Source organism: Aotus nancymaae, unplaced genomic scaffold, assembly GCF_030222135.1.
Source record: "Aotus nancymaae isolate 86718 unplaced genomic scaffold, 86718_ANA_hifiasm-v0.15.2.pri h1tg000020l, whole genome shotgun sequence".
Classification (NCBI taxonomy): Eukaryota; Metazoa; Chordata; class Mammalia; order Primates; family Aotidae; genus Aotus; species Aotus nancymaae.
The window spans coordinates 44,478,573-44,491,515 of record NW_026988432.1 but is presented as its reverse complement, the minus strand read 5'-3'; positions in this window follow the sequence as shown (position 1 = coordinate 44,491,515).

Here is a 12,943-nt window from a genome sequence, read left to right as displayed (position 1 = left end):
AATGCTCTTTTTCTCTACATTATTACATGGAACTCCTGTTCCTCCATTTTTTTAAGGGTCTGATAAGAGTTACGAACCACATGACCTGTATGTGTGTGAATCTATGTTTGCCAGCCCAACACCCGCACAGCAGATTTTCAGAAGAGACTCTTACTCAGAGACCACACTCCACCTGGTGGCAATTTACCTAAACTGCAAGTACCTCTTCCCTTGGTGTTGGTGTCTACTTTTCTTTGCCCTCTCTTTGCCTACTGATCTTCTTTCTCACTTTTGTTTGTGAATTTCTCTTTTTTCATCTGTTCAGTAAATATCATGGTTTCTTTAGGTCCTTGGCCTCCTACTCTACATTCTCTCTTTGAGGAGTAGGAGGAATTCGTTAACTCTTGAGCTTCAAATGCTATCTACATGCTGATAACCCTTAAGTGCTCATCTCCAACAAGAATCTCTCTCCTGAGCTCCAGCCAGACCCAAAGCCACCATGTACATTTACACAGCCACTATATACATTTCCTTCCGTGGGAGGTCGTTCTCATTACCATATGACTGGCACCCCCTGAGGTTAGGTAGTGCATGTAGCAGGCTTTCTTTAGGAATCTCATGCATAACATGACCCTAAGCGAACTCATTACCCCTCTGAAAGCTGTTATCCAGGTGTGATATACCCTTCATTGTTTTGTCATTCTGGCGCTTCTCTTCCTGACCACCAACTCATCCATTCAATTACCAAGTCTTGTGGCTCCTCCTATCTAGGAATGCTTATGATCATTTGCTCTTCACTTCAGCCTTTCTTATCTTGGCTCAGGCCTTCAGAATTGCTGGCCTGAGTCATTGCCGCAACCGCCTTCTAACTGGTCTTCCTGACTCCAGTTTTGCCCATCTTTAATCCAGCCTTCACACTGCTGCCAGAAGGGACTTTCTAGATTATAATCTTCCATGACGTTTTTCTGCTAAAAGCCCTATAATTGTTTCCTGTTGTCTCAGAGTTAAGTTTAAATTCCTTAAAGTGGCTTACAGAGTCATCCAGGACCTGAGCCTTGATTTCCCCTCCAGCTCCCTTCTCTCCCTTTTCCTGCCCCATTCACTCTGTGTATTTTGGAAGTGGCTGTCCAAGTGAAACATGGTCACTTTCACTTCAGAACCTTTGCATCCCTACTCTTCTCATTCTATTTGTGTTCCTCCTAGCCTGGTTAATCCCGATTGGTCTTCTGAGACACAGTGGAGCTGTGACCTCTGCCAGGAAGCCCTCCTTGACCTCCTAATCCTGGATTAGTGCTCCTTTTCTATATTTCCAGAGGATATCATTGTCCTTTCTGTAAAACATTTATCTTACTGTATTGTAACTCGGCACTCACCTCCCCACTGCCCACATTAGGTTTATCTTCTCTAAGGCCAGGGCCTACTTTTCTAGTGAAAGAATACATGAAAAGAAGAAAGCCTCATAGTTTCCTTGAAATTTCAAATCTCCAAAGTGATAGAATGCTAGTGGTTTTTATCTAAAGGCACACAGTATGCCAGGTAGGTCCTCTTTCTGAGAAGTGGCAGGCCCCCATGTAGGAGGGCCTAGCCTGTACCATGAGCTAAGGGGTTAGAAAATATAGGGGGGCATGAAAGCCTGGTGAGCCCTACAGTTGGAGAGCTTCGCATTGACACATCTTGTTCTAGTAGCGCTCTGAAATTCCTATGTAGAAGATTGAATCTTTTAGCTTAAAGGCTTATATTCAATTCAGCTGGAGCAGTTCCTGGCCTCACATCCCCATCTAGAAAACAATAATTATAGTCCAATACGAATTAGTCTCAAATGTTCTTCCAAAAGGCAATTATAAGAGAGTGAGCATGAAGTTAGTGGATGCTTGGTGGATGAAAAAAGTATCTAAATTTTAAAGTTGAGAGAAATGTTCAAAACTAAGAGGCCAAGCATAAAGCTTGCATATTTCAAGATGAAATGTGAATATTTCATAATTTCGCAGGATTGGCCTTTGCACATGTATCCTTGAAAATTCGTCAACTCTATGAAATATCTTTTGCTTCTAGACGAATTAATTCACTTTTTCTTCAATGAGAAAGATACAAAATGAGTTAGCAAGAGTGTTTAAGATGGTACGATTCTTAGTATAAAAGAGTCCTGGAAATAGAGAATAAATGTAATGCTTTCGGAAATTGTCCTATTAAAATGACGTGTTAGAATGATATGTTAAAAAGCAAATTTAAAATTTCTAATATCATTTTTAATGATAATAGAAATGTAATATAAAGCCAAAGATTGTTTACTTTGTTATAAACTAAATTTAAATGATCATTTTCAATAAACTCCATAGAAGTGACTTTTGAAGTCAAGGTTTTTAAAAGCAGTATTGAAATCAGCTATCTATAGAAACGATGGCGTTTCAGATATTGCAGCTTCACTGCTTCCACATTCCTAAAGCAATACTGAAAACCCAAGAAACCATTCTGCAGTATTGGCAAAGGCATGCATGGCTTTATTCTTTATATGTAGGACTTTAGCCTACTCCAGACCTCAAGAAAGATTGACTTGCTTAGGGTAAAAGTAATAATTTTTAATATCACCTTTCTATTAGTTCTAGTCGAATGCACAGAAAGGCATAACTCACTCCTGTAACAATAATGAAGAGAGAAATATGTGTATGGATGGATGTCATCAGTAAATGCCTTTGGCTAAATAAGGCACAATTTATTTGAAGGACACACAGCTGAATGGGCCTTCAAGTGGTCCAAGCATGAAGAGGAATGCAGGACTGTCAATGTTCATTGTAGATGCCTGCTCTTTCTCTTTCTCTCCCTCCCTCCCTTACCCATCCCACCTCTTTCTCCCTCCTTGAAGGAGATAGGTGATAAGGAAAAATATATGGTAATGGGGGAGAAATGTGGTAATGGGAGAGAAATGAAGTTATACCAGATGTTAGAAAAAATATAGGTGGAGTTGCAGTTAGCTGAATGAACTAAGTAGAATGAGGAAGACAAAGCAAAGCATGATCACAAGGAATGGGAAAGAGAAGTGGAAAAAAATCCTGCCATTTGAGGCAATATTAACAAAGGGTGGAAAAATTATTTTTTGGGGGAGAAGTTTGAAATTAGAAAAAAGCCAAATAATCTTTCTAGTTGCCATATGTTTCAAAGATCATAATATTTGAAGTTTGGTAGAGGCGGAAGTAAGCATATATTCATTGATCAACATTTACTGATTTATACAATAAAGTCAGTAAAGAAATGATGGCAGGAATCTTAACCTATTGTCAAGTAGGCCAATTTATGAAATAGAACTTGCACTGTGGAAAAGCCTATTAAAAGCAGATGAAAATGTAAACCATTACATCAGCCATGAGATGTTGTTTTCTTAAAACAACAACAATACGGTTTGGCTCTGTGTCCCCACCCACATCTCATGTTGAATTGCAATCCCCATGTGTTGGAGAAGGGGCCTGGTGGGAGGTGACTGGATTGTGGGGGTGGATTTCCCCCTTGCTATTCTCGTGATAGTGAGTTCTCACGAGATCTGATGGCTTAAAACTGTGTGGCGCGTCCCCCTTCACTCTTTCTTTCTCTTGCCATCCTGTGAAGAAGGTGCTTGCTTGCTTTTCACCTTACACTATGACTGTAAGTTTCCTGAGGCCTCCTAGCCATGCTTTCTGTACAGCCTGCAGAACTGTGTGTTAACTAGACCTCTTTTCTTCATGAATTAGCCAGACTTGGGTAGTTCTTCATAGCAGTGTGAGAATGGACTCATACACAATGTGACACTGCAGCAGCTAAAGTGAACCAGCCCATCTTATTGTTTTAATTATGACATCTTTTCAAGTGAAATTAAAATGCTGTTGGTGTCACTTAAATGTTTAACAACGAGACAAGGTTGAGAAGTTGATTATAAGCAGACGTCACTGGGGAGAAGAAAAAAATGCACCTCAAATTTGAGTCATGTGGCATGTAATTACACAGAGAAATGTACATAGCTCTAAAAAAAATGCATTTTGAAAAGGATTAAATTTTGTAAAAAGCATCCACCCCTCAGGTCTGGAGTTGAAGAATGAGTCACTTCTGAAAGCAGGGAAGTGCTTGTGATTTAGCATTTTAACTCTTGGGGAATGGCTTTATACAGAATAGCTATGCTGATTTAGTAAAATTGGCACCTTCTCTTTAGAACAGTGAAGCTGCAGGATTCCTGAGAAAAGTGGGCACAGTTGGTGTTTAAGCTTTTAGTCAATGAGTGTTGTGAAAGACAAGAATAAAATCGTAATGACTTTTCAAATTAAAATGACGTCAGAGGCCATTAATAATCTAAATAGAGATGACCATTATATATAGATGGAGCGTAGCTGCAAGGTCCACACTTGCCTAATTTGGTCCAAGATTGCTGAAGTATTTTGAAAAAAAAAGTAAAGATACCAGGTGTTATGAAGCTCACCCAAGCTCTGACTACCAGCCCCCTGTTATCCTACCTTCTGCATTTTTAGGACCATATTGAACACTAGTTGTGACATACCTTCACAAGCCTTTGCTTTATAAAAGCAGTGGCATAATCATTATCAGGTCACTAAAATCACAATTCTCCCAGGCACCCAGAGTCAAAATTTCTGAGTCTTCTTTGATACCTTCTTTGATCTCATCTTCCATATCCTGTAAGTCATTGTGCCTTTAGGATCTTTTTAAAAATATCTGAGCTTTGTTCCTTCCTTTGTACATCTAAAGTCACATCAGTCTGTGACCTAATCATCTCAAGCCTGGATTGCTCAAATTGCTTCCTAGAAGCACACTGCTATGACAATAAAAGTATGTCTGCACATTTAAATTAAAGAGCTGTTATTACCCTTGATGAGTCTGTAACTGCTCACAGTTTTTAATGTGCTGAATTGTCTACAAAATTCTTGTATAAACTTCATCAAAAGCATATAAATGTATTGTGAAATTCATAATTATAAAACATAAAGTTTATTGAAAATGCATCTCCTATTAAAATGGATAAAGATGGCTTTTTTCCTTATCAGTTTGTCAATCTAAAGATGAATATTACTTGTCACTATAATGGGACAGAATTCACCTTCAGTTTTCTCCTCCCTCTCCCTCTCCACCTCCTCCATCCTTCTTACTCACATTCTTTCTTTCCTTCTTTCTTTCTTCTCTTTTTCTTTCTCTTTGTTTCTCTCTTTCTCCCTTCCTTCCTTTCTCTTTCTTTCTTCTTTCTCTCCTTCTCTCCCTCCCTCTCTCTCTCCCTTTTTTTCTCTCTCTCTTTTTCTTTCTCTTTTCATTTTCTTCTCCTTCTTTCCTTCCCCACTTCCTCTCCATCTCCCTCCCTCCCACCCTTTCTTCCTTCCTTTCTCACTCCTTTCTTTACTTCTTTTCTTTTCCTTTCCTTTCTTTTCTTTTCTTTACCTAGAGGTGGGTACTGAGAAAACTTGCTGGCAAAAGTTGATGGGAATGGAAGAAGTTTTGAGATAGAACTATCACTCAATTGTTTGAAGTCCATCTAAGTTGTATGCCAGAACAATATAGTAATCCATAATATTTTTAATTATTTGGCAGCTAATGACCTCATAATGACCTCATGTAATTTTGTAAAATGCAAGTATTGGAAACCCTCTGATTTTGCAGATCATTTAATTTCTCAATATCTAGAAAGCATGTTAAAAAAATTTTAATACAGCTTATTAGCTATTAATCTCATTAGTCTTTAACTTAGAGACCCTTTTTTATGGTACTAAAATGACATAAAACTAGGGTAAAAATAACTCCATAAATTGGACATTTAGTACTTTAGGAATGTACCCATTGTTTTCTGAACAAAGATCTATATATGAGTGCCAGTTTCAATTATCTAGGAAGTTATCTCAAAAGTCTTTAAAAGTCATGTCACCTGAGAATTATATATAAATTCTAATGTTATGTTTTAATGGAAAATAATTTTTATAATTATATATTTGACAGAATTAGAACAGATTCGAATCCTCAGAAGAGAAACTAATTCTAATTCAATGAAGCTGGTTTTCTAGGATTTAATGTATTGTATCCTAGAATACAATATGGAAACATTTTGTGTGACACCTGCATATAGGAGGATATTCTGTTTTAAGACCATACGTTTATATTTTTGTAAAAATTGACATTAAAAAACTGTAGGCCATTTTTAATTATAGGGCTTATAAAAGATGTTTTAAATGAAAAGATGCACTAAATTAAAAGATGAATTAAATATTGCTCTCAGTACATGGTTTATGATAGACATCTATAACATAATCCTTTTATTTTAATCTTAAACTCTAAAGTCTGTGATTATATGAGCATGGAAGTAGTTGACAAATGCAGGCAAATGGGAGATTTGTGCTTAAATGAAAAACATATATCTATTTATAGCATCTAATAATTTTTTTTTGAGACAGAGTTTAACCTTGTTGCCCAGGCTGGAGTGCAGAGGTGCACTCTCACCTCACTGCAACCTCTGCCTCCCAGGTGCAAGCGATTCTCCTGTCTCAGCCTGCTAGGTAGCTAGGAATACAGACACATGCCACCATGCCTGGCTAATTTTTGTATTTTTAGTAGAGATGGGATCTCACCATGTTGGCTAGGCTCATCTCAAACTCCTGACCTCAGGTGGTCCATCTACCTCGGCCTCCCAAAATGCTGGGATTACAGGCATGAGCCACCACACCCAACATATAGCATCTAATAATGCTTTGGCAAAGGTTAATCAAAATGTTTCTTCTACCTGTGTGAATAATATTTTAAAAAGACATGAACTTACCCATTACCATATATTCTTCATACTCAAAGTTATACTCTCCTTCTACAGAAGTGATAATGGAAATTTTGACCTTTTCTTCTGGAATCATGCAAAAGAGGCAGCGAAGACACTCTGGCCTGGGTTCCCCCCAACAGCAGAGCTGAGACAAGGGATTGCATGCAGGTGGCTTATTTTGAGAAGTGATTCCCAAGGAATGGGAGTGGGAGATAGGAATGGTTGAAAGAAAGAGGAAGGAAAAGCTAATCAAAGGGGAATGTTATTGAGTTGGGTCACCACTGTGGACAACTGCAACTCTATTCTTGTAGAGTCCCTTTGAGGAACCGTGTAAGATACACCTCAAATTGCCCACCTGAGGGATGTATTAGAGGAGTATATAGCCTCTGGGTCTTGTCAAAGATCAACTTATGAGATGCTAATTCTACCCCACTTCTATATGCAGACATCAAATGTTGCATTCCACATGGCAGCAGCAGAGAGGTAGTAGGGTAGAAAATGAGTGATAATGAGGTTACCCCAGGATGCAGCTTGTTGGCTAGCGTGCAATGGTGGGCCTAAAAGGTAGCCAATAGGATGCCATACATGTCTCATCTATAGATCTTGACACTAAACTGTTATTACTGAAAATGGTGAAAATGCAGAAAGACTGGCTTTGCAGCAAATTGGTGTTTCTCAGCACATTCTGTTTTACAAACATCTCCTATTATAAGATACATAGAAAAGGTCTGGAATCTTGCTGGGTGTTGTCGCTTAGATGAAATAAAGTGACAGTCTTTCCATTTCTACCCACATTTGGTGCTTTGCCTCCCCAGGCTCCTCTCTCAGAAGTGCTTCATTCTTTGACTATAATCAGGGGATGGAAGAGGTAAGGTTAAAAGAAATCATCTTCACTTCTGCCTCCCCATTCTCCAGTAGAAGGAACATGATGACCGAGGGGGGCTTCACCTATACCACTGTTTGGAATTGTCCCATTCTGTGTCATCCTGGAAGTTTATATGCCATAGTTCAATTCACAGTGTGTGAGAGGTGAGACTTTTATTCCTGAAGTGGAAACCCTACAGTACTAAACAGCTGAGAAGAGGGAGGAATAAAAGAGAACCAGGCTAATTCTCTCCAGGTTCTCAGGCAGGTCAGTTCTAGGAAAATGTACAAATAAAGTTGAAGATATGGAAATTGATTTTAAAAATAATTATCTGTGTCCCTGTACACCTCAGAAAGTCTTTGTCTTTTTCAGAGATCTCACTTTGTTGGATATCTGAAATGTGTATATATATTTGGAACAGAGTCTCATTCTGTTGCACAGGCTGGAGTGCAGTAGCACAATCATAGCTCACTGCAGCCTCAACCTTCTGGGCTCAAGTGATCCTCCTGCCTCAGCATCCTGTGTAGCTGGGACTACAGGCATGTGGCATTATGCCCAGCTAACTTTTAATTTTTTGCTAGAGACAGAGTCTCACTATGTTACCCTGGCTGGTTTTGAACTCCTGGCCTCAAGTGAACTGCCTTGGCCTCCTAAAACACTGGTATTACAGGCATGAACCACTGGCCCAGCCTGAGGTGTGTATTGTTATTGTTTGGTTTGATGTTGCTTCCTGCAACCTGGATCATGCCTTACAGCCAATTCCTAGAAGCATTTACTCCATTGCTCGCAGTGAACTTTCATGGGAAATTGGGCGGGGGAGGAGTTCAAATTTATGGACTTCCTCCCTTCCTCCTTCTATCCTTCCTTCCCTCCCTCTATCCTTCCTTCCTTCCTCCCTCCCTCCCTCCCTCCCTCCTTTCTCCCTCCCTCCCTCCTTTCTCCCTTCCTCCCTTCTCCCTCCCTCCCTCTCCCCCTTCCTTCTTTCCTTCCTTCCTTCCTTCCTCCTTCCTTCTTCAGGGTTTTGCTCTGTTGCCCAGCCTAGAGTGTAGTGGCACAATCATGGCTCACTATAGCCTCTACCTCTTAAGCTCAAGCAATCCTCCTACCTCAGCTTCCTGAGTAGTTAGAACTACAGGTGCGTACTGCCTTGCCTGGTAAATTTTTTTTTGTAGAGACAGGGTCTTGCTTTATTTTCTGGGTTGGTCTCAAACTCCTGGCCTCAAGTGATCCTCCTGCCTCAGCCTCTGAAGTGTTAGGATTACAGACATGACTCACTGTGCCCAGCTGAGGTATTTTCTTTGTAAATGTTGATGTTCTGGAATTGGTGAGTGAATAAAAGCAGGTGTCCTTGTCTTCATGCTTAACAGTATGGCATTTGAATACTTGTACAGATTCTTTCTCAAAACTTGTTTCTTAAACAATCACAGGAGGTTATTCACCAAAGTCAATGAAACTGAAATGTTCTATGTCAGCAGGAGAATATGACTAGAAGTGCTCTCATTATATCCATTGGAAGCATGTCCTCTGAACCTCAAAATATATTATTACATTTTGGATGACATTAAGAGACAGGTCTTTAGTCACAGAATTCTAGTAGGAGGGGAAAAATGTAGTTTTGGTTATTTTCTTTATTATTGTTGTTAAAATGTGAATCATGCCCTTCAGTTGATGAATTCTCATTGAAGCTTCAATGGAAGGGGAAGATGAAATAACATAAATGATAGCTATAATTAATTTTATACTAAGCTTCCTTGATGAAATTAATATTGTCAGATGGAAATGTAATTTAAGCAAAATATGCTTATATGCTCATGTAAGCTGAGTTACACATTTGGACTTTAAGAAAAAAATCACTCTTGCATTTCATAGAACCGCTTACAAAATGATTTAGCTTAATTGTTTGTACAGCTTTCTAGACATTATAGCTCTTTAAAGGAAATAAGGGCACATGAAATGAAAGAGAGAAAGACAAAAGGTCATTTTAAATTTGCTTATATTATTTTGAAAAAAAAAAAAAAACCCATAATCTTGCAGGACACTTTTAATTCTCAAAACAGCTAGTTTTTAACATATATGTTATTAGACTCTGGCAGTAGTTTTGTATTAGTAAACAAGAAACAATTCTGACAATTTAAAACTATCTAAACCTCAGCCGAAATAAATCATATTGACTTGTTAAGTAAACTTCAAAAAATATTGACCTAAGAGGTCAGCAAATGTTAGTGAAAAATACACAAGTCAATATTCATTGCATGCCTGAATTCTTTGTCTTTATATGACATTTCAAGCAATTTTAGTAACTGGTGAGGAAAACATGAAAAATAAGAAACAGCAAGAGAGCTCACTGATTTCAGATAAAATTTTCCATGTTCTCAAGAAATCCCCATAAACATACACTGACATCGATTATTATTCTGAAAAAAATATCTAAAACTTGTTTTTTAATGTGAAACCAAACATAATGTAACATAATGGAAATTTGCAAGATCAATCTTTAATATTTCTTCCCTTAAGAATCAACTTCCTTTCATATTCAATAAAATACTTACTAAGTTTACCAATTACAGGAGCTAAAGGCTCATTGACAGGAATACAATACTCCAGTTGATGGGCCGGAAGAGAAGGTGATTTACTAGGAAAGTCAGCATTCCTCTTTAAACCCACATATGGGAATATGTGATTATAATCTACCTTTTCTTCCTTCAGAATATATTGAATTGATGCAGTTGTGTTAAAGGTATGGCATATTTACATGACTGTAAAGAACAGGCGAGGTTGCCGTAGTCTTTGTGATTAAATGTCTGGACTATAGGTCTTGCTGTTAACCACTATGCTGCACTTTTCTCTCAGATACAGCAGAGTAGATGTATCCAAGCAATGCTTGGTCATTACCTCACTCCTATGGCCATATAGGTTGGCTATAAAATTTCAGGGAGCAAGAACCAGTAGGAGGAAGAAAAGATACTGACATTTATTTAGGGTTTACTTCTTGTGTCATGAGACGTATAGCTATTCTCCATGTGTGGTCTCATACTGTTCATTCAACCACTCTGAGAAGTGATTTTATTCCCATTGTATACATGAGAAAAATCTCAAACAGATCGTACAGTTAAAATGTGGTAGAGCGTGGTGGCTCACGCCTGTAATCCAAGCGCTTTGGAGGCCAAGGCGGGCGGATCACCTGAGGTCGGGAGTTCACAACCAGCCTGACCAACATGGTGAAACCCCGTCTTTATAAAAAAATAAATAAATTAAAAAAAAAAATGTGGTAGAGGCTGGGCACGGTGGTTCATGCCTGTAGTCCCAACACTTTGGGAGGCTGAGGCGGGCGGATCTCAAGGTCCAGAGATCGAGACCATCCTGGCCAACATGGTGAAATCCCGTCTCTACTAAAAACATAAAAAAGTTAGCTGGGTGTGGTGGTGCATGCCTATAGTCCCAGCTACTTGGGAGGCTGAGGCAGGAGAATCACTTGAACCCAGGAGGTGAAGGTTGCAGCGAGCCAAAATTGCACCACTGCACTCCAGCCTGGGTGACAGAGTGAGACTGTCTCAAAAAGCAAAAAACGAAATTAAACAAAACAAAAAAACATGGTGGAATTAAGATTTTTAAATTTAGAGATAGGGTCTCACTTTTTCACTCAGGCTTAAGTACGGTGGTGCCATCATAGCTCACTGTAACCTCGAACTCCTGGGCTCAAGCAATCCTCCTACCTATGCCTCCTGAGTAGTTTGGACTCCAGGTGTGTGTTAACCTGCCAGGCTAATTTTTAAAAGTTTTTTGTAGAGATGGAGTCTTGCTATGTTGCTCAGACTAATCTCAAATTCCAGGCCTCAAGTGATCCTCCCACCTTGTTCTCCCAAAGTGGTGGGATTATAGGCATGAGCTACTGTGCCTGGCCTGGAATTAAGATTTTTAACTGAGGTCTGTATGTTATCTCACTAGTTATTTATTGCATCTGTGATTGTAATTACCCCATCTTTTTTGTTACTGACCTTTGTCTTCTAGCCTTGATGTATCTCTAACACCTCCAATTTAGTATGTCCCAAGCCATTCATTACTTTCCTTTTCAAAGCTGTTCCTCTCTTGTGCCCAGCCTCTCATGAAGAAATCTTAACTCCCCACTGCCCTTGCTCTTCTGGTCCATTATGTGTAATTACTCTTTGAGTATCTCAGAGTCTTGCTAAGCACATCTCAGGTTCCTTTGCATCCTGATGAAACATCTGTTACTATTACTCCTCATGTGGAAAAATGCTTTAGACATAGACTCCTAAATATGGTGGCCACATGCTCCTAGTGGTCCCACGTTGTGATCTGCTCTCCATAGTACAACTAGAATTACCTTTCTAAAGTGCAAATCCAATCATAACACTATCCTTTAAAAATCCTTCAAAGCCTCAGCACAGTGTCTCCAGGATGAAAATCTGATTTCCTTACCCTGTCACAGTAACAAAATTTGCACGCTGGCTCCCATCTGCCTTTCCAACTCCTCTCCTGGTTTTCATTCTAGTGTCCTGTACACTTCAACTCTGCAGAAGTTGCCATTCTTGACCTGAAAATCCTCCACTTGAAGTGCTTTGATTTCATTTTCTTCCTTGTTTGGGAAAACCCTACACTTTCTCTCTGGGGCCCATGTAACTGTCACCTTCTTTGTGAAGACCTTGCCCAGTCTCCAAGCTGATTTACTTTATCCCATCTCTGCATAGAGAACTTTTTTGACCTGTGTGACTTTCCTTATTGTATTGCATTAAAAAACGAAACCAAACAACCTATCTGCCTCCTCTGTAAGGCTGAATTTCTGAAGGAGAAGAACTGGCCGCCTCATTCCTTTTTGAATTATAAATACCAAATAGTAGGTGGTCAAGTAGAATTTTATTTTTCTTTTTTGAGATGGAGTCTCACTCTGTCACCCAGGCTGGAGGGCAGTGGTGCAATCTCAAATCACTGCGACCTTTGTCTCCTGGGTTCAAGTGATTCTCCTGCCTCAGCCTCTTGAGTAGCTGGAACTACAGGCATATGCCACCATGCTGGGCTAATTTTTGCATTTTTAGTAGAGACAAGGTTTCACCATGTTGGCCAGGCTGGTTTCGAACTCCTGACTTCAAGGGATCCTCCTGCCTTGGCCTCCCAAAGTGCTGGGATTATAGGCATGAGCCACTGTGCCAGGCCAATACGAATTTTTTTTTAATAAGACATTTTATAATTTTCAGGGTAATTGTTGTCAGGATTTTTTTTTGCCACAAGTGAAAGAAACCCAGTTCAAACTGGCCTAAGCAGAAAAGGAAGTTTAATGCTTCATGAAGTTGAAAAGCATGAAGAGGTTCTGGTCCTCAAAA